We start from the raw sequence: 24,911 nt of genomic DNA, 5'->3' as shown, positions 1-24,911 counted from the left end.
AGCAATGCGTGCACGTTTGTCGATTCCCTTGTGGGAGCGAGCTTTGGATGGTGCCCCTGCTCGCTCCCGCAAGGGAAATGCTCTGAGTCCTCTCGGCTGCACTCCCCCCCACCCCTCCACCCTCAGCGTGTACAGGCGCGCAGGGTTGAGTGCAAGGTGCACGCGCTTGTGATCTTTTGTTAAAGAGAGCCTTCATCGCAGCAATTTCAAGTAATATTTTTCTCACCCTCGCAGCTCGCTGCCACTCAGCGGCCCTTCTTTTTCCAATATTCCAGCTATAATATTTCTCCACAGACTTTGCACAGAATGGTTCGGCATCTTCACTTTTTTCAGTTAATAATGGGATCTTCTTCACTACTGTTGTTAAAAGTTGTTGACTGTTGTCTATATATTCAATGCTGATGCAGTAATTCTTTAAATCAGTGATTTCTTTCGTTTTTACGATGGTACTGTTCAGAGAACCAAAACTTGTGTTACAATTGCTTGGAACCGTCATCTCTGGTTCAGTTTTCACTTTAGTTACTGTTGCAAGCGCAGGATGTGGAACCAAGGTGCAGGTAGAGGACTCAGTTCTAGCAGCAGGCCGTTTACATGTTGACCCAGAGTGCAACACTTTGTTTACAGGAATCAACATGGTCTGCACCCCTGAAGTAGCAGTGGTCCCACCCAGCTGCTTCATCTGGCTGGTGGGGATGATCAGAACAGACTTATGTGGAATTGACAGATTTGACTGGCTCTTCAACAACCCTGGAGTGGATGTTCTGCTGCTCACAATGGGGGCTGCTGATACAAATGAGGAGGCACGCACAGCAGCAGCCATGCAGGGATTACTAGTTGCTGATACCCCACTCTGGACCTCGTTTACTAATACGGGGTGGTGCTCTCCAGATGCCTTCAATGCGAAAGTCACTGCAGATGATGAGCTGGAGTCTGCTGCGTCTACCTTGTGTGGTGCAAATCCATTAGCCGCCGTTGAAGTGGCTGCAGTAATAACACCACCTGTGAGCCTGAGCATAGTGGTCCCAGCTCTAGAGAGCACTTGTGGAGCTACTGTTGATGTCAGGGACCTTTCTGATAGTTTTGTAAGTGCTGTCTGCCCACCGGCATCCTGTGCAAGTATAGTAGTCTTTTGACGGAAACTACTTTTAATGAGGACTGTGGAGGCGTAGTTGATGTCCCAGGTCCCATAACACCCTGAACTACTGCATTCTGGGTCCCTTGCCTTGCAGAGCTCGGAGCTGATGACTGACCAACCAAAAACGTGCCCTGTGGAGTCTGCTTGAGGATGTAAGATGTGTATGAGAGATGCTGTGACAAACCACTGTTGGTGCTTTGGTCACTGGCATTGTTTGTGGTTCGCAGTAAGGCCCCCGGGGTAGGATTCTTGATATTGTTTGTGATGTAGAGTTTGGTACCAGGAGGTAGATTTGCCAGGTTAGAGAGATTTGTGGCTGGTAGCTGCAATGTCGCCATTACTGAACACTCTGATGCAGCTATCTGAGCCCCAGATGATAAAGCAGGAACCTTTGAAACGGTCTGAACAGGCTGGGCCACAATATTACTGCCTCCTTCTCCGCTGCTCACAAGTGCTTTTACAACTCCCTGGGCTACAACAGGCTTCTGTCCAGTGACTTTACCAAATGACAACACAGACTTTGCCACCAATATCTGTCCACCACTTATGGCCATGGCTGGTTTCATTGAAGACTGGATAGCAGAGTTGAGGGGAACACCAATCACCTAGTTTGGTGTACTCGACACCTCACTGGCGTTCACAAGAGGCTTTTGTGGCGACACAGAAATAACATGGCTGCCTTTCACAGTGACATATTGCTGGAGTGCTGGCTGGGGGGATGCACTAGCAACCACGGACTGATAATGAGGCTCTCCGGACTCCTGTTTGATAAGCACCTTTGTGAATGTTCCAAGTCCTTCTGTGACAGACTTTGCACTCTGCAACTTGGTATGGCTTCCGATGGGACCGAGGGGGGCATTGTAGCAAAAAGGGAGTCCTTCTGCCTGATAGACGATCTCAGGAAGCTGCTAACATGGATCTTTGGGCCTGGTGAAGCGGATCCGCGACCAGCCAGAGCAACTCCGAGGTGCTTACTTGTTGGACTTCCTGAAACAATATTGCAGCTCATGGTGATGGGTTGGAAGGACTTTACCGGAGATTCTGAAGCACTGGGGTTCTGACCCTGAGGTATTATTTTACAGCTTGCAGTAATGGGTTGGAAAGCAAAATTGCCATGTGACCCAAATTTGATTTTTGGCGGTGCTGCTTTGGTGGATGAATGCTCCAAAACAGATTGTAGAGAATGAAAAGTGGTGGGAGGCTGTTCGTCTCTACTTCTGATGAAGAAACCTTTCGTCACTGGTACACTCGTAATGGTGAATGTAAAAGTGAATGTGTGTGAGGAAGCTAGTGCTCATGTAAAGCGCTCCAATACCTCCGGGTCGATTTGGAGCTATATAAAAACTCCCACACAAAAAAAAGAAGCCACAGTGCCTCTCTTGGAAAGGCGCTTTAGGAATCCAGGCATCAAACGCGTGAAATGTGCGTATAAGTACCCCGTTCAAATAATTACTTTTTTGGGGGAACACAGTTCGTAACTTAAACATCAGTTTGCTTGAATAGTGTAAAAGATTTGTTTTTGAGAAAGGAATACTTGTTTCCACCCTGTTTTAATTATCTTTAGATATGTAAGGTTTTGTGTAGTTCTGCAGACAACCATTTCTCTTGCTCCATCAGTTGGAGATAATAACAACATCTCGGCAAAATTGTCACCACTTTTATTCCTCAATTCAGTAATAAACAGGTGAAATACAGGACGCTAACTGTTGTGAAGCGCCAGGGGCTGGATTTGTAACCATTTGTAAGATTTTAGGCGATATTTTATGTGGTTGAGCTAGAACCACAACTTTTAATGACATTTGCAAATTATGCAGCATTGTGTGTATATTTTACAAGCGTGGCAAGCCCATTATAAAGATGCAAGCATTGGCATAGCCAATAGGTTTCGCCTTTGGGACCTTATAAGTGTTTAGTTATGCAGCACAATATCCTTGGTGCAACAACATTAACTGCTGCATGGCTAAGCACTTATAAGGTCCCAAAGGCGAGACCTATTGGCTATGCCAATGCTTGTCTAATCTTCATGATACTCCTTTTGATGATTTTGAGGGCTGGGCCCTTTTTGGGCTTCTTATGGAAGGCCTTGTGCTAGCTTTAGTCTTCTTTTTAAGGGGGGGTTGCTTGCTTTAGTATTTCAAACCTAGCAACAAAGCACCAGTCAACAGGGAAGCAGCAGACAGGGAATGGAGACAGGCAAGTGGTATCTGGGCCCTAGGAAGAGGGACAAGCACGGTAGGGAATTGGTGCTTGGGACAAAGTAATGAGGCAACTGTAGGATGGGGAAGTGAAAGTAGGTTACATGACAGTAATGCATCTGGGTAAATCACAGGATGAATTCACTCTGCTGCCAGTGAACAAACACATGTTTTATACTGTTCACTCAACAGAGTGGGTTTCAGGCATAGATGCTTATCAGTTTCATGTCATGAGTGGTCCCTTCAGCCAAACTGTTGTTTTAGTCACCTGCACAATATACCTTAAGCATGGTTGTTTTAATTTATAACATGCTAAGCAGTGTTTTTAGTGGGAAAGGTCCTATCTCTACTGGGCCTTCCTTTCTGTCCTTGACAGTACTCACCAAGCAAGAGAAATCTGGAAGCCTAAAACAAATAAATTCTTAGTGACAGGTTGGGAGGCTGTACCTGTTGTGGGGTTCTAGGGAAGGAAGGAGTGGGATCACTAGGAGGAGGTTGATGAAAAGTAGGAGAATGCGGGCCAGGATGTGGACCACCAGGAGGGCTAGGGTGATGAGAGCCATAGAGACCAGGACAAGTAGAACCAGGCCCAACGCCCTAATCTACAAGGACCATAGTTACCCGTGCCAGAGGAGAACAGTAGCAAATAGACAATGAGGAACAGGACAAGGAAAAACTGGAGTAGGGGTACTGGGACCAGGGTGAGAAGGATCTGGAGGGCCACGAGATTGTGGACAGGGGGATGTGGACCTAGTGGATAACGTCTTGAAGGAAGAGAAGGACTAGGGTAGAAGGAATCAAAAGCCCTGGACCATGTGATATCAATAAAGTTTTGCAAAAGTCATGACAACAGAAAACAAAAATTGCCAAAAGGCTGGCAGTTGATATCAGACCCATTGGCTTTGCAATGCTTGTTTACAGTGAAATACACCTGCACATCAAAAATTGACGCAATGATGCACTATGTGCTGAAACGTAGTACGAAATGTCAGATGTGCATTTTAGTGAATTAAGCAGAAATTCACATAATTTACCTGCAATTTCACATAATTACGTAAAAAAAATTAAGGACATTTTTCACACCTCTAATTAAGGTGTGAGACTTATCCTGTGCACTAATCAGTGACTGTAAAAATTCTGCCTCCCCAAACCTATTTTTTTCACAGATCCCGACCTCCCTTTGCCGCATGTCCTCATTGACTTCTCGTAAAATTGCCCAGTAGCCCCTGTTTCAAGCTGACAAAAACCTTCTACACCCAGGCACCCCTGTGTTCAATTCCTCGGCCTCTTCCCTATTGGAGAGCCATGTCAACAAAGTTGCAGGTGCTTTCTTTTTGATTCTTCGTGGTCTTCGAAAGCTTTCCTCACTGCTGCCCGTTTAAGCCAAATATCAAATTGTGTGCAGCGTAATTCTAAGCAGGGTAGATTATTGTAATGCTCTGCTACTCAGAGCACTACACTATCTTATTAACAGACTTTATAGAGTCCAAGCTTGACCTGCCAACTGGCATTATACAGACAATGTAGATCATTCTCAGCTCTTGCAATGAAGTAACTGGGTAAACAAACTGTCTTCAAAGAGAGCAGGACAGTAAGGATGCAAGCCAGACCTACCCCTTTTTCAAGACATCGATAGTCAAGTCCACTTGGCCTGATTTCAGGTTTTACTCGCTGATAGCTACGAGCGCAAGACTTACAGGAGTTGACTGGGGGCTCCCACTGAACCATGCCAATGAAGCCGCTGTGAATTCGGCCTACTAGGCAGGCTCACTCGATGACAAGAGAAAATCCTCCAGAAACGTTTCTGAACGTGTAGGTAAACTTTAGACGAGGCATCCCACTTAGTGTATCCGTCCAGGGCTCCATCGCAGTCCACTTCAAACTTTGACTTTGTCCATGTCAAGCGCAACCAATGTACCAATTTTGGCGCTATTAGTATGTAAGCACTAGAAAGTGTTTCTACTTTAAAAATTCATATCTCTGGTTCCCTTCATTGGATTTTTTTTTGGTGTCATTTTAATCAGAAAAATATTTCCAATTGTTAGAAAATTGGTTTGGGATTTTTAATTGTGTGTTGTGTCTTACTTATTTAATGCATTGGTGTTTTTAAATGCTTTACACACCAGTCTCCCCTAAATTAAGCCTGCTTGCTCGCAGCCAGCTACCAAGGGTTGAGCAAGGGAATCATTTATTGAGACCTTGACTGGGCCTTATATTATGTTGGCGGCCTTATTGCTAGTGGTAGGTGCATACATATCCCTACTAATAATCCACATTCCAGCACTATGGGCCCGATTATGATGTCGGGCAGACTTCCGTCTGCATGACATAGTCTAGTAAACGGGACCGACCTTTGGTTAGCGGTCCCGAAGGCCTAATTTGGATTCGACTGAACACTGTTCGGTTGCATTCCAACATTTCCCTATGGGAGCATGTGTTATGGCATAAACCAGCCATTGAACATGCTCCCAAAGGGAAATGGTAGGTGGTGTTAATAGCTGCACCCGTGGCAGGCACCTTAAGGTGCCTGCCACGTGGTGCTGGGATTAACAGGAGGGCACCATAGGTGCCCCCTGGGCCTCGAACTGGAGGCCGCGCAGACAAGGGGAAAATGCTAGGGGCCCCCATGCTCGTTGTCTGATAGGCTTTCCATGTCAGAAAGCCTGGTATGGAGAGCCTGCTGGAGACCGAGAATTGTAATCCCAAGGGCAGAAAGAACGCCCTTTGGGATTACGGGTGGCCTCTGACTGGCCGACGGGTTCCTTGAGCCCGTCGGAGGCTAGCTGGAATGACAGGCTTGTTTCAATTCAGACCGGCTGATTCATAATCAGCAGGTCCGAATTGAAACTGACGATGGTGGTCGGCTTTCTGACCATCATCGTAATAAGACCCTATGTGTATTGTCTTCAAGGCCCTTCATGGCGTGGGCTCTGTGCCTCTGCAACCGAGTCTAAAGAGATATACCCCTGGATAATTCCTCCATTCAGCATCAGCAAAACTCCTCTATTTAGCCAGATTCTGTAAGACTAGATAAGAAAGCTGTGGAACAAGTTACCAGTCACTCTTAGATAGTCTACTGATCTACTGCTCTTCAGGAAGACCTTGAAGACCAGGCTCTTTTCCAAGTGACCATGTGGTTTTCGTGTGCTTACTTTAACAGCTGCTACGTTCAGATGAAAACCATCAGCACCAGAATACCTGTAAGGTGACAGTTATGCTCTACAAATGCTAAAAATGCTATAAATAAATATAAGTAGTGCCATGATCTTACCCATAATCTGTTGCTGGTGGTGCTCATATGAACTCCTACTATTGGTTCCCTGAAAATACTATGAACACACAGAGGAAACGTGCATTTTAAGGTGAATAAGCAATCTAGTTGCCTAGAAAGCCAACATCAATGGGTTAGCGATCAAAATATCACATCTAAACTTTGTTGTTGTTACACATCATCAGTTTATTTCATAATCATAGATTCTCTGAATAATTCATCAACAACCTGACTGAAAACAAGCACCAAATAAATGCATGAATAAGGCTGGCATTATAAATATATATTTTTATATTTAATTTAAGCAAAACCCCCAGACCTAAACACCATGAATCTAGACCTTTATTTCTGTTAATAATCATTATCAAAGATTTAAGTGGTTAAACAAAGTTGGGACAGTACCTAACGAGTGCCAACCAGCTTTCTAATTCCTTGAAGATGATTTCTATTTCTGTCCATCTATCTTTTTTTACTAACGGTTTGTTAGAAATATATCTTAAAGTGAATTAGAATGACAATCTACCATGGGCATCAAACAAAAAATACATATTTCCAAACATGACATGCAGTCATTAGGTGCTGAAAACACGAAAACAGGAGGTGTTGAAATTCAAAGCCCTTTAACCAGACGCTTTCCCTTTAATACATCATGTTCTTTAGAATGCTAAAAAATGCACAAAATATAATTTATAGTTTGACTGACTAGTTTAGATTTGTCTTAATTATAGAATGTGCTTTTTAACTTACAATAATTATTAAACATGTGTGCAGCAATAGCGTGCAGTTTGTATTATATTAACACGCCATTTAAAGGTGCGGAGAACAGTGACAGCTAACTAGAATTAATTGCTAGTATAAATGCGGCTTGCTCGAAGAAATTGACCTTCTAGATAACAGAATGTGTTTTTGGTTTGTGAAATAAAGATGCCTCGGATACATTACTGCAAGTAACCTCTGATTTGTTGCTTATTTAAACAGAGTCTCATTCATAACTGACAAAGCTTCATTCATTGCCATAGAGAGCAGAACACACATATTTCAAAATGCATGTCCATATTTTGTTCTAATGACTCCCTGCTAATAATCTTTTCCTTGCAATTTACAGACTAAGGGCCTCATTTTGATGTCAGGCAGAAATGCTTCTGCCTGACACCGACTCGGTCCTGGGACGGACCGACACCCGGTCGGCGGTCCCAACCGGCCCATTACAATGCGACCGAACACTGTTTGGTCACATTGCACTTTTCTCAATGGGAGCTTGTGTTGCTGCCAGAAACCGGCTGAAACACAAGCTCCCATTGAGAAAAGGGAGGTGCAGTTCATCCCTGCACCCTGTGGCAGGCCCCTCAAGGTGCTTTCCACGGGGTGTAGGCATCAACAGGGGGGCACCATGGGTACCCCCTCGGCCTCCAAAGTTGAGTTTGACAACCTTGCGATGTCAAAAAAGCCGGCACGCAAAGGCTGCTGAAACCCGACATTGTAATCTCAAGGGCGGAAATACCCGCTCTTCAGATTACAGGCCGGATTGCGACGGGCAGACGTGCTCGCCGAGTCCATCGGAAGTCAGCCGGAATGACCAGCAGGTTTAGTTTATGACTGCCTCCATCCAAAATACCAGTTGCTTAATCAGGAGGTTAGAAATTAGGTCATTTTAAAATAAGATTTGAACTGTGGGAACAAATAAAATAAAATATCCAGTTCGGTTGATGGATGACAAGGGGGAATGCTGGGACTTATATTGGATGAAGACAAGTACAGAACAACTTTGAGTTACTGCTTTATATATACGTGCCTAGTTTAGGAGCTTCAGATTTGGATGAAGAAGATTTGAAGAAGGATCTGGATAGAGTGATTCCTTTAGCACAGCAGAGATTTGCCTGGAGAGATTCAGGTGCAGGAGAGCAGTTGACACAGGAGTGCGTAGATGAGGAGAAGGAAGGCTGATCACCTGGGACGAGGGCAGATCAGATGGAGCTGGAGAGATTTACTACAATGGGAGGCAAATCAGCTGAGATTCAGAGCAGAAACAGCAGACTGCGTTCTTTTGACTTCTATTGAAACCCAAACTTTATGCTTTGACTAAATTGGCTTTTCAAAGGCTTATTTGCTCTATGCTTTATTTTCTTTTTATTGGAAATCCTGCAATTATTAATTATTGATTTTAGCTTCATGCTAATCTCACTCTTGACTTTATTTTTTAGCTCTTCATTGGTTCTGACTGACTTCATTTGCGCCCCATTTCTTAAAATAGGGATTCTTTCCCTTATGGAATGGGCTGTATGCACATTTACAATATTATCTGCAATTACTATATTTTTCTATTGTTAATTCTGTAATCTGATTGATATTTGACTAAAGAATAAATAATTACAAAAACCTAAACTTTAATTAGAAAATAAAACCTTTTAAAACTACTTAAACCTCTCATAATTGACTGAACATTAAGAATTTTACAGTTGATGATATACATGAACTCTACATTCTGTTTCAACCCCAGTTCAGAACACAGCAGCCAAGGTCAATGCGACCTCCCAAGTATCCCTTGGCGTACTTTCTGTAGTCGTGCTACGGGAGGCTACGCGACGATGCAAAAGTGCTACGAGAGCTACGCGAGCGTGCGTAGTTGCTTGTCCCACCCGTTCGCGATGCGTTTTTCTTGCTCCCGAACGCATATTGTGTGTTCGGGACGCTGTTTGCATGCTCGGGGGATAGTATCTCACAAACTTACCCATGCAGTCGCCTATGGGCCATTTGAGATGTCATCAGTGATGTCATCAGTGATGTCACTGACCATATCATGAGTGATGTAATATGTGACGTCATCAGCAGTGCATTGCGGGGGCGCGAGTTATAGTTAGCTGAACTAACTATAACAGGGATATTTCTAGGGTTTTGTACGAGGGAAATGTCCAGCGAACTATAACACCCCTGAAACCTATGGTTTTTTCAGTGAATTTCTAAGGTTTTTTAAATGCCAATTCCTAACTATAACGTGCCTGAAACCTATGGTTTTTTCAGTGAATGTCAAAGGTTTTTTAAATGCCAATTCCTAGCTATATCAGGTCTGAAACCTATGGTTTTTTCAGTGAATTTCAAAGATTTTTTAAATGCTAATTCCTATCTATAACTTATCTCTGAAGATATCATGTTTAATGATTTTGATTGGATTTCTATATTTTTCAAATTCAGTGTGTCATTTCATTAATTACATTTTTTTTAAAATACTTTTTTATCACCATTTTTACATGATTTTTTCAATTAATTCTTTTAAAAATTAAAAAATATTATTTGAACTTAATGGGTTTTTCAAACATATTGTTTTATATTTTTCAAAATATTTTTTTAACTATATGTGCAAAACTTTATTTTATATATATTTTTTCCATGTTTTTGGATCCGCGCACCCTAAGCGCACCGTTCTCGATCCCTACGCAATAGCATCCGCGCATGGTATGCGTCGGGTACATGGTTAGTGCGCGATTTCAATGCAACCGGTACGCGACTCCCAGCCTATACGCGACACGTTCGATGTACGTAACACGACGTTTACGCACTTCCGCGATGCGTCATCTGCGTCTATGACGCGGTGGGTGCACGGATCCCGCGAAGTATTTAACATTTAAAAAAACATATTTATGTATTTCATGTGAATATTAATTGAAGACAAACTCTAAACTAGTCTTAAAACTAATATATTTTGACATCTAATCCTATATTTCTTTTTAATTCCATTTCGCGGATGCGCGCTGGGTGCGTGCTGCGTAAGCGCACGGTGCGCGGATCCCATGTGACCTGCAAAAAAAAGAGATTTGATTGGTTCATTACACTTCCTGTTCTAACTACTGAACGACCCCACCCATTTCAATCATTCTTCTTTGAGCTTCTTTGGAGAACCACCTCTTTGGAGAGAAGAAGATTTTTAAGACTAAGTTTACACTTAGCTCTAACTTTTTTCAACCAAAAATGGCTTCAGGGCAGCAGGCATCACCTGCATCACCTCATACTTCTGAGGATGAATTTTTGCCGGAGTTACCACGCAAAGAACGTTTCTCTTCAGTGGTATGGAAATGTTTTACTTTTCCCGAGGGGCAGAATAAAACCAATGCCACCTTGGTCACATGCAAGATTTGCAAAAGAGTCATATCGAGAGGGGATCCTAACAAGAAATACTCTTGCGGCACGGCAAGTATGATGAAGCACATGAGGACCCTTCATCCAAACAATCTTGCAAAAGAAGAGTGCCGACGGATGAGAAACGCTCCTGCTCCTGCGCCATCCACCTCATCACAGCCGAGCACATCAAGAGTGCATCCATCAGACCAAACCTTGGACATCCGTCCTCAATTTAAATTTTTAAAAGTGCTCTGCACTAAGTGCAATAAGACTTTGTGCTATGGCGAGCAGTCGATCGATCTGATCTGCCGCCGCCAAGAAAGTCATATTTTTTTTTTTTTTTTTCTGAAAAACCAAAAAAATCACAAAATTGTTAGAAAAACCAAAAAAATATATAAAAGAAGAAAGAAGAGAAAAAAAGGTCTTGGAAGAACTAACTTTCCTGGTTTAAAAAAAGAGCTAACTTTCTTTGTTAATGTGTGAAAGTTTAGATGAATGTATGTGTAGTACGTAATTGACTGAATGAATGCATTAGTAGCGTATGGTGAATGTATAATGCAGAACTATAAGGAAGTGCTGCAGCATCACACAGTAACCTCTTTAACTGCAGTGTGCTGTAGTACTTCCGAAGCACAGGGATGCAACATATGTACATAAATATGTTGCAAATCTATGCTTCTGTCTGCACGGCTGCTTAAACTGCAGCCATGTGGTGACACAGGCACCCTTGCACCATAGTGCAACGATATCTGTGTCATGTGCTGTTTGTTTTTCTACAGGAAGACACACCTTCCTGCACAAAAACAATGAGAAAATGCATTTTTCTCCTTCAATGTATGCTGAACATTTCAGCATGCATTGAAGATATAAAAATGTGGAGAAATTAAAACAATTCTCTTTGTTGTGCTTTCCTACACCAATTGTAGAATGGTGCACCATTCACACACATATCGAGATTTATGATTTCTGATAAATCTAGACATGTGTCTTGTTCTATGAGTATTAAGTGCAATCATGCACAACAACACTTATAGAGCACCCTTTCAACACAAAGTGGTCTAAATGATGAGGTTGTATTTACATGGAGTATAAAAAGTGCACAGAGTGCCTTTTCCTCTCTTTGTAAATATAAAAGAGTATCTTGCACAATAACTATGTTACAAAAAGTGACATATTTCCGTTTTTAAATTTCCTTGCGAATGATAAAAGTAAGCACAGAGTTTTGTCTGCAAAGATGTTCAAAGAAGAATGATTGAAATGATTGCGGTCCTTCAACAGCTAAAAACATGAAATATTACGAACCCCTCAAATCTCTTTTTTTGCAGGTCACATGATATCTGATTATGGTCAGATTTCAAAACTACATAAACAGAGTAGCTTCTTGCAGGCCTCTTCATTCTGCATATTGAGACTTAGTTAAACTTACCTTCACAGTAATAAGAATAAAAAATGGTATTCATTTTTTTCTGTTTTTCATTCAAATATAAATTGTTAAAAATTGCTTATTTTAAAATTTGGATCTGTGAAAGAAAAAAAAAATTATAACATATAATAATACATTTTTTACAACACAACATAATTTCCGCAAAGTAATTTGTTTGCCTTTTTTGCTGTTCTCAGAATATATTGAATTTCACTAGAAATAGTGATTTCAATGGTACTCATCACTTAACAGCGGGCGAAAAAAAACAATCAGAAAGATTGTTAAAAAAAAAAACAACATTCTATTCTCAGTAAAATACCAGAAAATACAAATCATACATATATGAAATGCTTACAGATTACAACATTTTATAACTTTAACTTATAAAAACTGTAATTGTTGCCGCATTAAAATAATCACCGAATAAATGACCACCAAAAAGTCCATAATTCAAAAATATACCTTTCCTTGAGGCCAAATAGTATTTTTGCACTTCTTCTTTATGTAAATTGTCCAATGGTAGTCCTATTAAATTATAATAATAAATTCCTCAGAGAGTGAATTATCTTCCTAAAACTTTGGCTTTAAAAATATTAGGTAGGGCGCAACCAAGATGGCCGCGTAGGTGCGAGGCTCCCGAGGACCTCCGCAACCTCCTACGTTTATCCTGTCTTCATCCTGCCTCGGTTGAGGGGACTGTGTCGGTGAGCCTGAGCCGAGGTGGTACCCGTTCCCCGTTCTCGAATCGGACTTCGGGTACCGGAGTGAGCACCGATTGAAGTTTGCGGCCTACTTCTCGCCGGACCCCGGATTTGCTCTGGGGGGTGACCCAGTGGCAAAGTGAACAACAACGGCGGGCTGGGCCTGGCGAGTCGCGTACCCCGCACTTTCGCTTTCACTTTCGCACCCCCTTGCCGTCTCTGCAAATGAGATCGCGGAGCTCTTTGTGTTGGTGTGGCCTCGCTGGGAGACCCTGCCTGCCTGCCGGCTGTGACCCACCCCGCCGACCTGGAGCTCGTGGCCTTGATTGCCTGCCCTCTACGGCGTAGCTAGTGCGGGTGTGAGACCCGTGGCGATGGCCACGAAACAAGATGGAGATCGGTCGAAGACCAAGTCGACCCGCCGTACATCAGGCCAACATCATGGACCGCTATACCCTCCAGAAGGGATCTCCCGGCGGACCACACAAGTCCTCTGAGGGCCCCCCTGATACCCCGGATTTGCCCACGGATCTGACTCTGCAAGACGTCATGGGCGCCATTGCTGAGATGAAGGCCTCGGTGGGCCAGCGGTTCGACACCTTGGCGCATAAGATCGACGCAATCCTCGTGGATGTCTGCCTGGTGAGGGCTGATCTCTCCAAGACCAATGACCGGGTTGATTCTTTGGCCCAAACCGCGTCGGGCCTCACGACTGAGGTGGCGGCCCTCCAATCGGAGGTGCACCGACTTCGTCAGGCGAGTGCGCTTATGGATCGGCGCCTGGAGGACTCCGAGAGTCGGGCCCGGAGGAATAACATCCGCATCATCGGAGTACCCGAGGGACGGGAGGAGGCGGCGGCGGATCTTTTTGTAGAGGACCTGATCGCTACCCATCTCCAGCCTCGGGGACTGAGTAAATTCTTTGCCGTGGAGAGGGCCCACAGAGTTCCCGGGGGAAGGTCGAAGGTCGGAGCCCCTCCGCGGCCTCTCATTGCCCAGATTTTTAACCTTCGGGACAGAAGGCCCATAATTCGAATTGTGTTCCTTTGTATAGGAATAAAGCCCGTTCCGAATCTCTAATACCACGGATTCTGCCTCTTATTTTACTAAGCTATTCTTATTAATTTTCCGCATCAAATTAAGTACCGGTAATTACATTATTTACCACATATATGGCGCCCGAACAGGGACACTTTCTCATCTCACGCGCCGGAGGTGCGTTGCAGGCCCGGTCTCCTGCCACAGCTGGACGGACAACAACGCGTACCCACAGGATTTCCTGTATCTCCCTCCTGCCGAGCGGGGGTAACTGAGGCTGCGATCAACACCCAGACGAGGCGGTGAGAAGTGCGAAGTATCCCGACCAGAGCCTAGCTGAGAGAGCAAGATCCGAGGTATACAGAGGCCCACCAAGTTCCGAAGTTCCGAAGTATCGAGTCGAGTCCAGTCCGGTCCAAGTCCAGTTCAGTTCAGTTCCGAGGCCTTCCGTTCCGAGCTACCCGGTGAGTACCATTGCCGGGGAGGCGTTCTGACGTGCACATAGGTTGTGCCGGTCAAGACGGGTTTGGGTACACAAATCCGGTCTGCACTGTTTCAGCAGTGTATCTGTACTGTTTAGCAGTATATCTAGTATGTCTAGTATATAATTCAGAATTACCTAGTTAGTGCCGAGTATTATGCTTAGTGACTAGTTCCCTAAAATGGCCATCATTGTTGTTCATTAAATGTTAAATGTTTTAAATACGTTCTGCATATTGTGGTGTGAATGACTGTTCATTATTGTGTTTTGTTGTATTAAACGTGTTCAAAATTAGGTATCAGATCAGTTCTCAATATGCCGCTCTTTTCAAAATTAAGACAGATCAAAACTAGAAAAGGGGTACTCGAAGAAGCTGTTCCCATTCCTCCTAGGGACACTCCAGGGTACTTCATGTATCATAAACATGGCCTAGACGCCATATTATTTCTTAATTTATGGGTAGACTACACCAAGGAATTACCAGAAAGTCAGAGGTGGCCCGCAGCTGGGACCTGGGATGCAGATTGCATCATGAAAGTAGAGGAAGAATTATGGAAAAAGAAAGCTAGACAATCACAGAAAGATGCCATTGAATTATGGCGTAAAGAATCATATAGACGTACAGAAAAAGCACTCAGACAGGAAGAGAAAAGTAAGGAGAATTCAAATAAAGTCCGAGAAAATCTATTAATTGAAGAAGGTACCCGAGCAAAATCAGAACAAGTAGACAGACAAAGAAATGCCCTTATGAATGGTATGTATCCTCTTCTGGCCGAAGGGTTACCTAAGGCTACTCTGGAGATACCCAAAGACTTGCCACCTCCATTGTTTCCGATAAAAGCACATCCCAAAGGGCATCCCAGAACCGCAGAAGATGTTTTCCTTTCCTCTTATTTAGACGACGCAGCTCCCGAGTATGCTAATACTGCACCACATAGACCGCCTGCCGAGGGGGTTCAACGCCAAGACCCTCCGTCTGTACCTCCGCAACAACAAACTCCGACACAAGTTCCGGCAAGCACATCTGTTTCTACAGCTGTACCCACACCTATGGTTGCTATATCACGTTCAACGAATCCTTTCCCATCCAGCACCCCAGGCGGTGCTACAGGAGGTACAACAAACATTTTTTCCACGCCACCCAGAGTAAATAAACTTTCCTTTCAAGAATTAGCCCACCAACGTACGCCCAAACTAGTAACTCCCGACATGCTTAAGGAACTTCTAGTAGATTGTAGATATGACCCTGTGCCCGGCAAAGAGGACGAAATGCTGCTGGCATCATTACGTATCCGACGAGCTGCAATATATTTAGGGAGGCTACCAGGAATGACTACACATTTAGAAAATATATATCACTTTGTCCAGTCAGGGCGAGATTCTGAAAGTATTAATAGAGCCATGGAGTACCAGAAAGTGGAGATACAGGGGGAACTGTTACGTTTCCTCATAAATTGTGTGATCAGAAATCAAGACCGACCAGGGGTAAATCCGGAAGAAATGCGAATTCTTACCACATGGAGTCGGAATATATCAGAGGGGAGACATGATAAACTACTAAGTATAGTAGCTATGTGCCGAAAGATCCGCAAAGAAGTAGAACGAATACACGAAGAGAGATTAGCGGTAGACCAGCCTGAACAAAACGAGGAGGAGGAAGAATTGGAACTGCCCACAGGACAGTTAGAAACCATGGCCTATGTAGGTAGAGGAAGATCTTGTAATAATACTAGATGCTTTACTGATCCGATACGTCCGATACGTCCAGATAATAACAGAAATTTCCCAAACCCTATAATAAATATAAGGTCCCCCGAACATTCGTTCCAAGCCGCTGACAAATTACTCCGAGAACGAAGGGGTTATCATATACTAGATTCTATGGACGAACAAGAATTAGCCAGGTCAGCCGTTCACTGGGTTGACAGTCCCGGAAAATATAGTGATGATACACTAGCGCACACGTTTTTGAACCTCACCCCAGATGAACAGCGTTTAGCTGGTATCTACATGATTCAACAACTCCTTATATTATATAAAAGCCAACACTCCGATCCTGGTCCCTTACCTGATATATTGACTGAATTACTCACGAATAAATGGAGAGGTTCAGGTACTGAGTTAATTAGAGAAATACTAGAATCCAGAAAGCAGTACATTCTTTTTGTATGTCCCGAACATGTCTCACTGCCCATCAAGGAAAGAACGACGTATTATATGGATAGACAGAATCCCTTACGCGAAGTCCACCCGATAAAAGGTGATGACAATCAGTTTAAACGTGTGTTTGTATACACACCCATATCTAAAATGGAACTATTAGAAATGAAGAAAGTGGTACCCAGTCATGACAAAGACCCAGCGGGTTTCCACCGTGAAATTAAAGACATGTTGCTCATGGGAGAGTATACCTATCCCGACATTATGAAAATATTAAAGGTATTAATGCCTGCGGGCATTTACGAAAAACTCAAAGAAAAGGATTGGGAGGTGGGAGACCAAAAGATAGATTGGACAGCATTAGAAAACGAAGAAACAGCTCGAGGTCCAGGTTTAGGGCTTGGGGAAAAGACCAAAATACTACCAGGTTTATTAGTACAGGTACTGCCACGTTTATTAACTACGAAAAAGGAAGACTGGGGTGCAATCTCAGCCTGTAAACAAAAGCAAGATGAAGACACTAGTGATTTCTATGCCCGATTCGAAAAATGTTTTGGTATAAATAGTGGAATAAAAGCAAGTAGCGAATCGTATCCACATCTGTTTGTGACAAAATTAGTTGAAAATTCCTTGCCCCAAGTTAAGAATAGAGTATTGAAATTCGAGAGTACCTGGCAAGGTAACACTCCGTCACAAATGTTACAAATGCTACAGTACCATCACAATAGAATTAGAGAGGAACAAGAACATGAACAAAGACGCATGAAAGACACGAAAATGAAAATGCTAGTTTCCCAGACAGTTCCAGCTGACGGTCATAAAAAGGGTATGACACAGTCCAGTGTTTCAGCAGGTTCTGTAAAAGGGACATGCAACTATTGTAAACAGCCAGGTCATTATGTACACGATTGTCCAGTTTTAAAACATAATATCGCCATAGGTAATACAAAAGAAAGACCACGGCCACTTAGACAGGATCAGAACCAACAAGGAGCCCCGCAGCATGCACAGTCCATGCCAGCTCCGCAACAGTCTATGCCAGCTCCACCACCGCAGCCTATTGCTGCCACACCAACAACGACACGACAGATGTACCAGACCGCACAGTATGACTACCCTGATTATCAACGATACTCATGAAACAGCCTAGAGAGGGAAGTTGGCTTACCCCTTATCGAGGTCCCTGTAGATCAAGAAGGACCTTATGTACACAGTGAACTATTAGGCCAAGATAGAAAATTTTTACTTGATACAGGGGCAAGCCGAACAACCATAAAACGTAGTGAAGTTCCAGGGGCACCCCTCTCAGGCTCACAGAATATTTCCCTTGGTTTTTCAGGAAAACCCATCATTAACGAAGTATCACAGCCTCTTCCACTTACGATTGGTCCCTTGACACGAACTACAGATTTATTGCTTACTAAATCATGTCCAGAAAACCTGTTAGGTATAAAAACATTGAAAGCTCTAGGAGCTATAATATGTTGTTCTCCGGAAGGAGTAAGATTGTTTTTACGTGATTTCAAAGGGCACTATGTGTCCCGAGACATGGATCACCGACTGCAGACTTTACCCACACATTTATGGGCACAAGGCCCTACAGATGTTGGTTGCATGAACATTACACCATATCGAGTCACACTAAAGACAGGAGTGGTACTACCACGAATGCGACAATACAAGTTACCCCCAGATGCTGTAGTGGCTTTACTGCAAATCATTGACGAGCTTATTACCCAAGGAGTGGTTGTGGAAACCGACTCCAATGTATGTAATTCCCCGATAATTCCGATTCTTAAACGAACTGATCCAAAAGCCCCGCCAGTATATCGATTGGTTATTGATCTGCGCGAATTAAATAAATGTATTGTACCACAATACCCCGTAGTCCCAGACATTTCTTCATTACTGACAGCCATTGATTCCGAAGCAACATTCTTTTCTGTAATTGATCTTAAGAATGCCTTTTTCAGCGTCCCAATAGATCCGGAAAGCCAATACTTGTTCGGATTTAGTTTAAATGGACGAAGCTTTAAATTCACACGCGCACCTCAAGGATTCACAGAAAGCCCCAGCATCTATAGCCAAGCACTGAAACGAGAACTTGACAGTATCCACATGCCAGTCAACACTGCCCTGCTTCAATATGTCGATGATCTGCTGATCACCGCTAGAAGCGAACCTGAATGTGAAAAAGCCTCACTGACGGTTTTACAATTTTTGGCCGAAAAGGGGCACAAGGTGTCCCCTTCTAAGCTGCAATTCTGTGTCCAGCGAGTTGTTTACCTTGGGCACTCGCTGTCCAAGGAGGGAAGGCAGCTTACGTCAGATCGCATCCAGTTAATTGCTAACATGCCAATACCCAAGACACAAAAGGAGGTACGGGCTTTTATAGGCCTCACTTCATATTGTAGGCAGTGGATCCCTCAGTATGCATTTCTAGCAAAACCACTCATTCAGTTGACAACACAGGAGGCGGCCACATCGACTGTCCTCCCTTGGACTCAGGAACATACACAAGCTTTTGAAAGCCTAAAGAAAGCTTTATGTCAAGCACCTGTTTTAGCAACACCATGTTACAATAAACATTTTACGCTCTTTGTTACAGAACGCGAAGGTACTGCTTTGTCAGTACTCACACAGGAACAAGCAGGATCACACAAACCATGTGCTTATTTTTCTAGTACATTAGATCCCGTAGCTCAGGCTCTGCCTGCGTGCCTGAAATCAGTGGCAGCGACAGCTTTAGCAATCAGACAAAGCGATGCTATAGTGTTAGGACATCCATTGACAGTACAAGTACCACACGCAGTAGAGGTTCTTGTGAACCGAACGCAAACACAACACTTGACTATAGCAAGACTTACCGGTTACGAATTGACATTGTTTCAGCCACACATAGAAATCAGACGTTGTAGTACATTGAATCCTGCCACACTTTTGCCAGTAAACGGAACAGACCCACTAGCACATGATTGTATTGAAGTTATTACTATCACGACGAAACCCAGACAAGACTTAACAGACGTCCCATTGTCAGATCCAGACCTGACGTTGTATGTAGATGGTTCATGTATGAGAACAAGTACAGGAGAGCTAGTGGCCGCGTATGCAGTTACAACAGACACTGAAGTCATTGAAACATATTGCATAAATACCTTGTCAGCTCAAGCAGCAGAGCTCATCGCTCTGACACAAGCCTGTATTCAAGCCACAAATAAGAAAGTCAACATATACACTGATTCACGTTATGCATTCGGAGTTGTACATGACTTCGGCGTGCTGTGGCGAGAGAGAGGTTATTTAACTTCTCACGGTGCCCACATTCAGCACGGACCCCTCATTCATGCCTTATTAGATGCAATACATCTACCCACTGCAATATCAATTATGAAATGTAAAGCTCATACGAAAGTTACTGATATCATTTCCCAAGGCAATGATCTAGCTGATAGAACAGCTAAACAGACTGCTCAAACTCACACATCTGACATGACAAAGACAATAGTTCTGACACCAACACATTGCATGACGGTTAAGGATCCCGCTCTTGACGTAATTGACATACAGACACATGCTACACCAGATGAAATAAAGAAATGGACTGAGTTAGGAGGGATCCAAACGGATCAAGGATGGATGACGAAGGAAAAATCTGTGTGGTTCCTTCCTGACTCTATGGTTCAAGTTATCATTAATACAATACATAGTCCAGCGCACCTAGGAGAAAAGGCTATGCTAGACAGCATTCAACACATTTGGTTCAACAAACATTTACGAGCAGCAGCTAAACAAAAAGTTCGTACCTGTATGATCTGTTGTCAGTTTAACCCAGGTAAAAGCATTCCCGTGGAACAGGGTGGATTTCAGCCTCCTGATCACCCTTTTGAAGTCCTCCAGATGGATTATATCCAGATGGAACGATGTCGAGGATTCAAATATGTTCTCGTAGTTGTCTGTGCTCTTTCCCGTTGGACAGAAGCATACCCGGTTTCAGATTACACTGCCCCGACTACTGCCAAACAGTTAGTTCGAGAATTCTTCCCACGGTACGGTTTACCACGTGTTGTCTACTCAGATAACGGCCAGCCGTTCTCATCCGAACTAATGAAACACGTTTCACTTTTGTTAGGCTATCAATGGAGATTTCACTGTGTCCGACACCCCGAGGCAGCAGGTCTCGTGGAACGACATAATCAAACTCTGAAAATTAGATTGTCCAAAATATGTAGAGAGAAAGGTGTCGATTGGGTAATAGCCTTACCAGTTGCACTCTTTTACATGAGAATGGTAGCGCACTCTCGAACAGGGCTATCCCCTTATGAGGTGATCTTTGGCAGACCACCAAATATGTGGGGGACGCCTATACCACGCAAAATAACTGATGTTGACTGTAATATGCTGACAGATTACCTGGCTTCCTTGATGTCTGCACTACAATCTTGTCGTTCACAGGTAGCTGCAGCCTTTCCCGACAACACCGAGGTGAAACCCCATGACGTAGTTCCCGGGGACCTGGTGTTAGTGCGGAATTTTGACCGGAAGACTCAGCTGGATCCTAGGTGGAAATCGCCTCAACTTGTACTACTCACCACGAGGACAGCCGTGAAGATCGAAGGTCGCAAAGGATGGTTACATTCAAGTCATATCAAGAAATTTCATGGACTACCGTCTGATGTAAACGTTACACCTCGCGTGTCTTCACCGATTGACTCAAAGCTTCCTTTGGTTGAACAAAGCGATAAGGAACTATACAAACTAAAATTACGGTCTAATAAGTCAGACAATTTGATTGTTTAAGTCCTCTCCAAGGTGAATCGGTCGAATTTGTCTCTGACATGTATCCCCTAGACCTGACTAGAGAAAGAAACCGAAAGATGCAGTTGAAAAGGCATGCGTACTGTAAATCACTGCGTAGTCATTGCACAGTGACGTTATTAATTTTGTTTTTCTTAAGTCTTTTAATAATCACTGCAAGTATATTGTTGCACATATATTATCCTATTTCTAAACATGTTTACAATGTTACTGCTGAACATTCTTTTAGTGAATTACCCCCGCATGAGTTGTCCTATAGATTTGCGCTGCGCAATAACACTTTTATTAGTATGTTACATCATTCCCATCAGACTAGCAATGCTACAAATTGTTGGATATGTGGCCGACTCCCTCCCTATCAGAACTATAAGGGAGTTTTGCCCCTCTTTCCCTATCCGTTCACACACAATGGCTCCTGTGGAGCATGGTTTAGTTTGATCAATTCCCTAGATTCGGATTCCGCAGCTTATCAAGACAACTGGGTATGGGGAAACCTGAACTTAGTTTTGCTTAAAGTCTGCTACCCTAACAAGGAGGGACTTCCCAAAAGAACAGGAACTGATCTAGAAAATGAAGTATACGGATTAGGTAATTTTACACTTAACCTCATGATCCTGAACGTTGAATCTGAAGCTACACCAATCTTGTCCGCCATGTCCGTATTCCCAGTAAAAGGGGAACTATGTATAAGAAAGAATGGCTCCATACACATGGGCCATAGTAAATGCACCACTGTGATAAAATTCAGTGATCAAGGCAAGTCTACATTTAGAGCTTCTCGTCATTCCTACTTTATATGTGGCCAGACCGCATATATACGCCTACCTCTAGATTGGGATGGTACCTGTTACATAGCATTCCTCCTACCACCTGTTTTCCTAGCTCCTCCTGATTATCATAGAAATACTCATTTAGTACACAATAGACAGCAGAGAGATCTCCCAATCGTCGATTACACTGCATGGGAAAAATACACAGATTTCAATAAAGGTTTCTTCCCCTATATAGGTACAGTCACTAATAGTAAGTTGATACGTAGATTAACCAGAACCCTTGAAGCAGTAGTGAACGAAACTATTTCCGCCTTAGGCAATTTAACAGAAGAGCAGTCTGCTATGCGGATTGTTGTGCTTCAAAATCGTCTTGTCCTTGACGTCATCCTGGCCGATAGGGGCGGAGCTTGTAAGGTCATCGGATCAAGTTGTTGCATTTTCATACCAGAAAATTTGCCGTCAGTATATAAAGCCATAACCCGCCTTCATAAGATTGTAAGCCAGATACACCAGAGTCCAGGCACCTGGACTTGGTCCGGTTGGTTCTGGGGCGTGTTGTCAGCCTGGGGATGGAGAATGCTCTCCTTCCTAGGTATTGGCTTTCTCATACTATTCAGTTGCTGTTTATGTCTACAATGTGGGCCAGCGATTTGTGGTTTGTGTGCCACCTCGTGTATCCCACATCCAAGTTTTCATTCGAGATCCCGGAAGAAGAAAGAAGAACAAATGATGTTATATGAACAGATCGATGGATTGATGAAGATTGATATCTCCTAAGGGCCAGTAGGGGACAAGGAGGGAATGTGGAAATATGGATTTTTATGGTCGGTTATGTCCCCTATCTTGGACCCCAACGGTTTCATGTATAAGTCACAAGTACATGTATGTTCCCTCCAGTTCCAGTTATGAAGACGCAAATACATGTGCGTCCACCGTCAACATGTCCTCTTTCAGATCCGCCATGAATGGGCCGGATATTCTATTCCTAAGTATGAAAGGCCACCGACTTTATATGGTTCATTTATCCCATTTTACAGTCCAGGCGAGTAGGCCCTGATTCTGCCACCAAGCCTTTTCCTGCCTTCTGCCTCTGAAAGCTCCAGTCTGAGCCTGCATCTGTGACCATGAACTTTGTCTTACTCCCTGCGCGGCTAACGGTGCCTGATCCAGCCCGTAGCCTGCCAGAAAACTGTATTTCACCTTCAAGATTATCTCCTCCGCCCCTCATCCGATGCATTCCTGTCTAGTAGTTTAGGTAAACATTCCTCCAGCTACCGCGCAAAGGGCCAGGCCTCGCTGCCCTCATGCAAGTAATTCATAGCCCTGTTACCATGGAATATTCCTACCCCCTCGCATCTAGTGTAGACACTTAGACGCTTGTACACGCACTAACAGTCAGTATAGTCAGTATAGAATAAGATTCTATCCTAAGAGACCTCTCTTTTTGGATAACACAGTTCTTTAAACATAGGATATTAGATATGATTTGGGATTAGGTTGACATAACCCCAGACTTCTGTCTCCACATGTAGAGCTAAATGTCAAGTCCCTCTCTCCCCCTAGTTGCACGTCAAATCACACGTCATGCTGCTGCGAGCGCATCTCTGCCAAATATTTTTGCTGACATTGCGAAATTCTTTCATGGAACCACCCATTTGTGACATCATACCTAATGACGTTCTTTAGTTACGCCTAGTTACACCCATTTTAGTTACGCATGTATGTCTTTATCTCTGTTATCAACTGTTACGCCTCCTGCATCTGTTTCACTGTAATGCCTCTTCTATAAAAATGATTACCTGTCAATAATGTATTGTCCCTTCCTTCCTGAACTTTCGTGGTGATGGAATAGAAGGCCCATAATTCGAATTGTGTTCCTTTGTATAGGAATAAAGCCCGTTCCGAATCTCTAATACCACGGATTCTGCCTCTTATTTTACTGAGCTATTCTTATTAATTTTCCGCATCAAATTAAGTACCGGTAATTAAATTATTTACCACAGAAGACCAAGTCGACCCGCCGTACATCAGGCCAACATCATGGACCGCTATACCCTCCAGAAGGGATCTCCCGGCGGACCACACAAGTCCTCTGAGGGCCCCCCTGATACCCCGGATTTGCCCACGGATCTGACTCTGCAAGACGTCATGGGCGCCATTGCTGAGATGAAGGCCTCGGTGGGCCAGCGGTTCGACACCTTGGCGCATAAGATCGACGCGGTCCTCGTGGATGTCTGCCTGGTGAGGGCTGATCTCTCCAAGACCAATGACCGGGTTGATTCTTTGGCCCAAACCGCGTCGGGCCTCACGACTGAGGTGGCGGCCCTCCAATCGGAGGTGCACCGACTTCGTCAGGCGAGTGCGCTTATGGATCGGCGCCTGGAGGACTCCGAGAGTCGGGCCCGGAGGAATAACATCCGCATCATCGGAGTACCCGAGGGACGGGAGGAGGCGGCGGCGGATCTTTTTGTAGAGGACCTGATCGCTACCCATCTCCAGCCTCGGGGACTGAGTAAATTCTTTGCCGTGGAGAGGGCCCACAGAGTTCCCGGGGGAAGGTCGAAGGTCGGAGCCCCTCCGCGGCCTCTCATTGCCCAGATTTTTAACTTTCGGGACAGGGACACGATCTTGCAAGCCTCCAGACTGCAAGGGCCGATTAAGCTGGAAAATATGGAGGTGAACTTTTATCCTGATTTTACCCAAGCGGTCCAGAAGCAGAGACTGAGTTTCCTGGGCGTAAAGCGCCGGCTTCGGGACATGAACTTAAAATACGCCATGCTCTTCCCGGCCAAGCTGCGGGTAG

The 24,911-nt window shown here is 43.9% G+C and overlaps 1 pseudogene; it reads right to left on the bottom strand.

Moving 5' to 3' along the window:
• Window positions 1-24,911, bottom strand: part of LOC146863895 (YEATS domain-containing protein 2 pseudogene) — a 34,565-nt pseudogene that overhangs the window by 7,458 nt on the left and 2,196 nt on the right.

Source organism: Triturus cristatus, chromosome 2_1 (assembly GCF_964204655.1).
Source record: "Triturus cristatus chromosome 2_1, aTriCri1.1, whole genome shotgun sequence".
NCBI lineage: Eukaryota > Metazoa > Chordata > Amphibia > Caudata > Salamandridae > Triturus > Triturus cristatus.
This window is presented reverse-complemented; position numbering and strand designations above follow the sequence as displayed.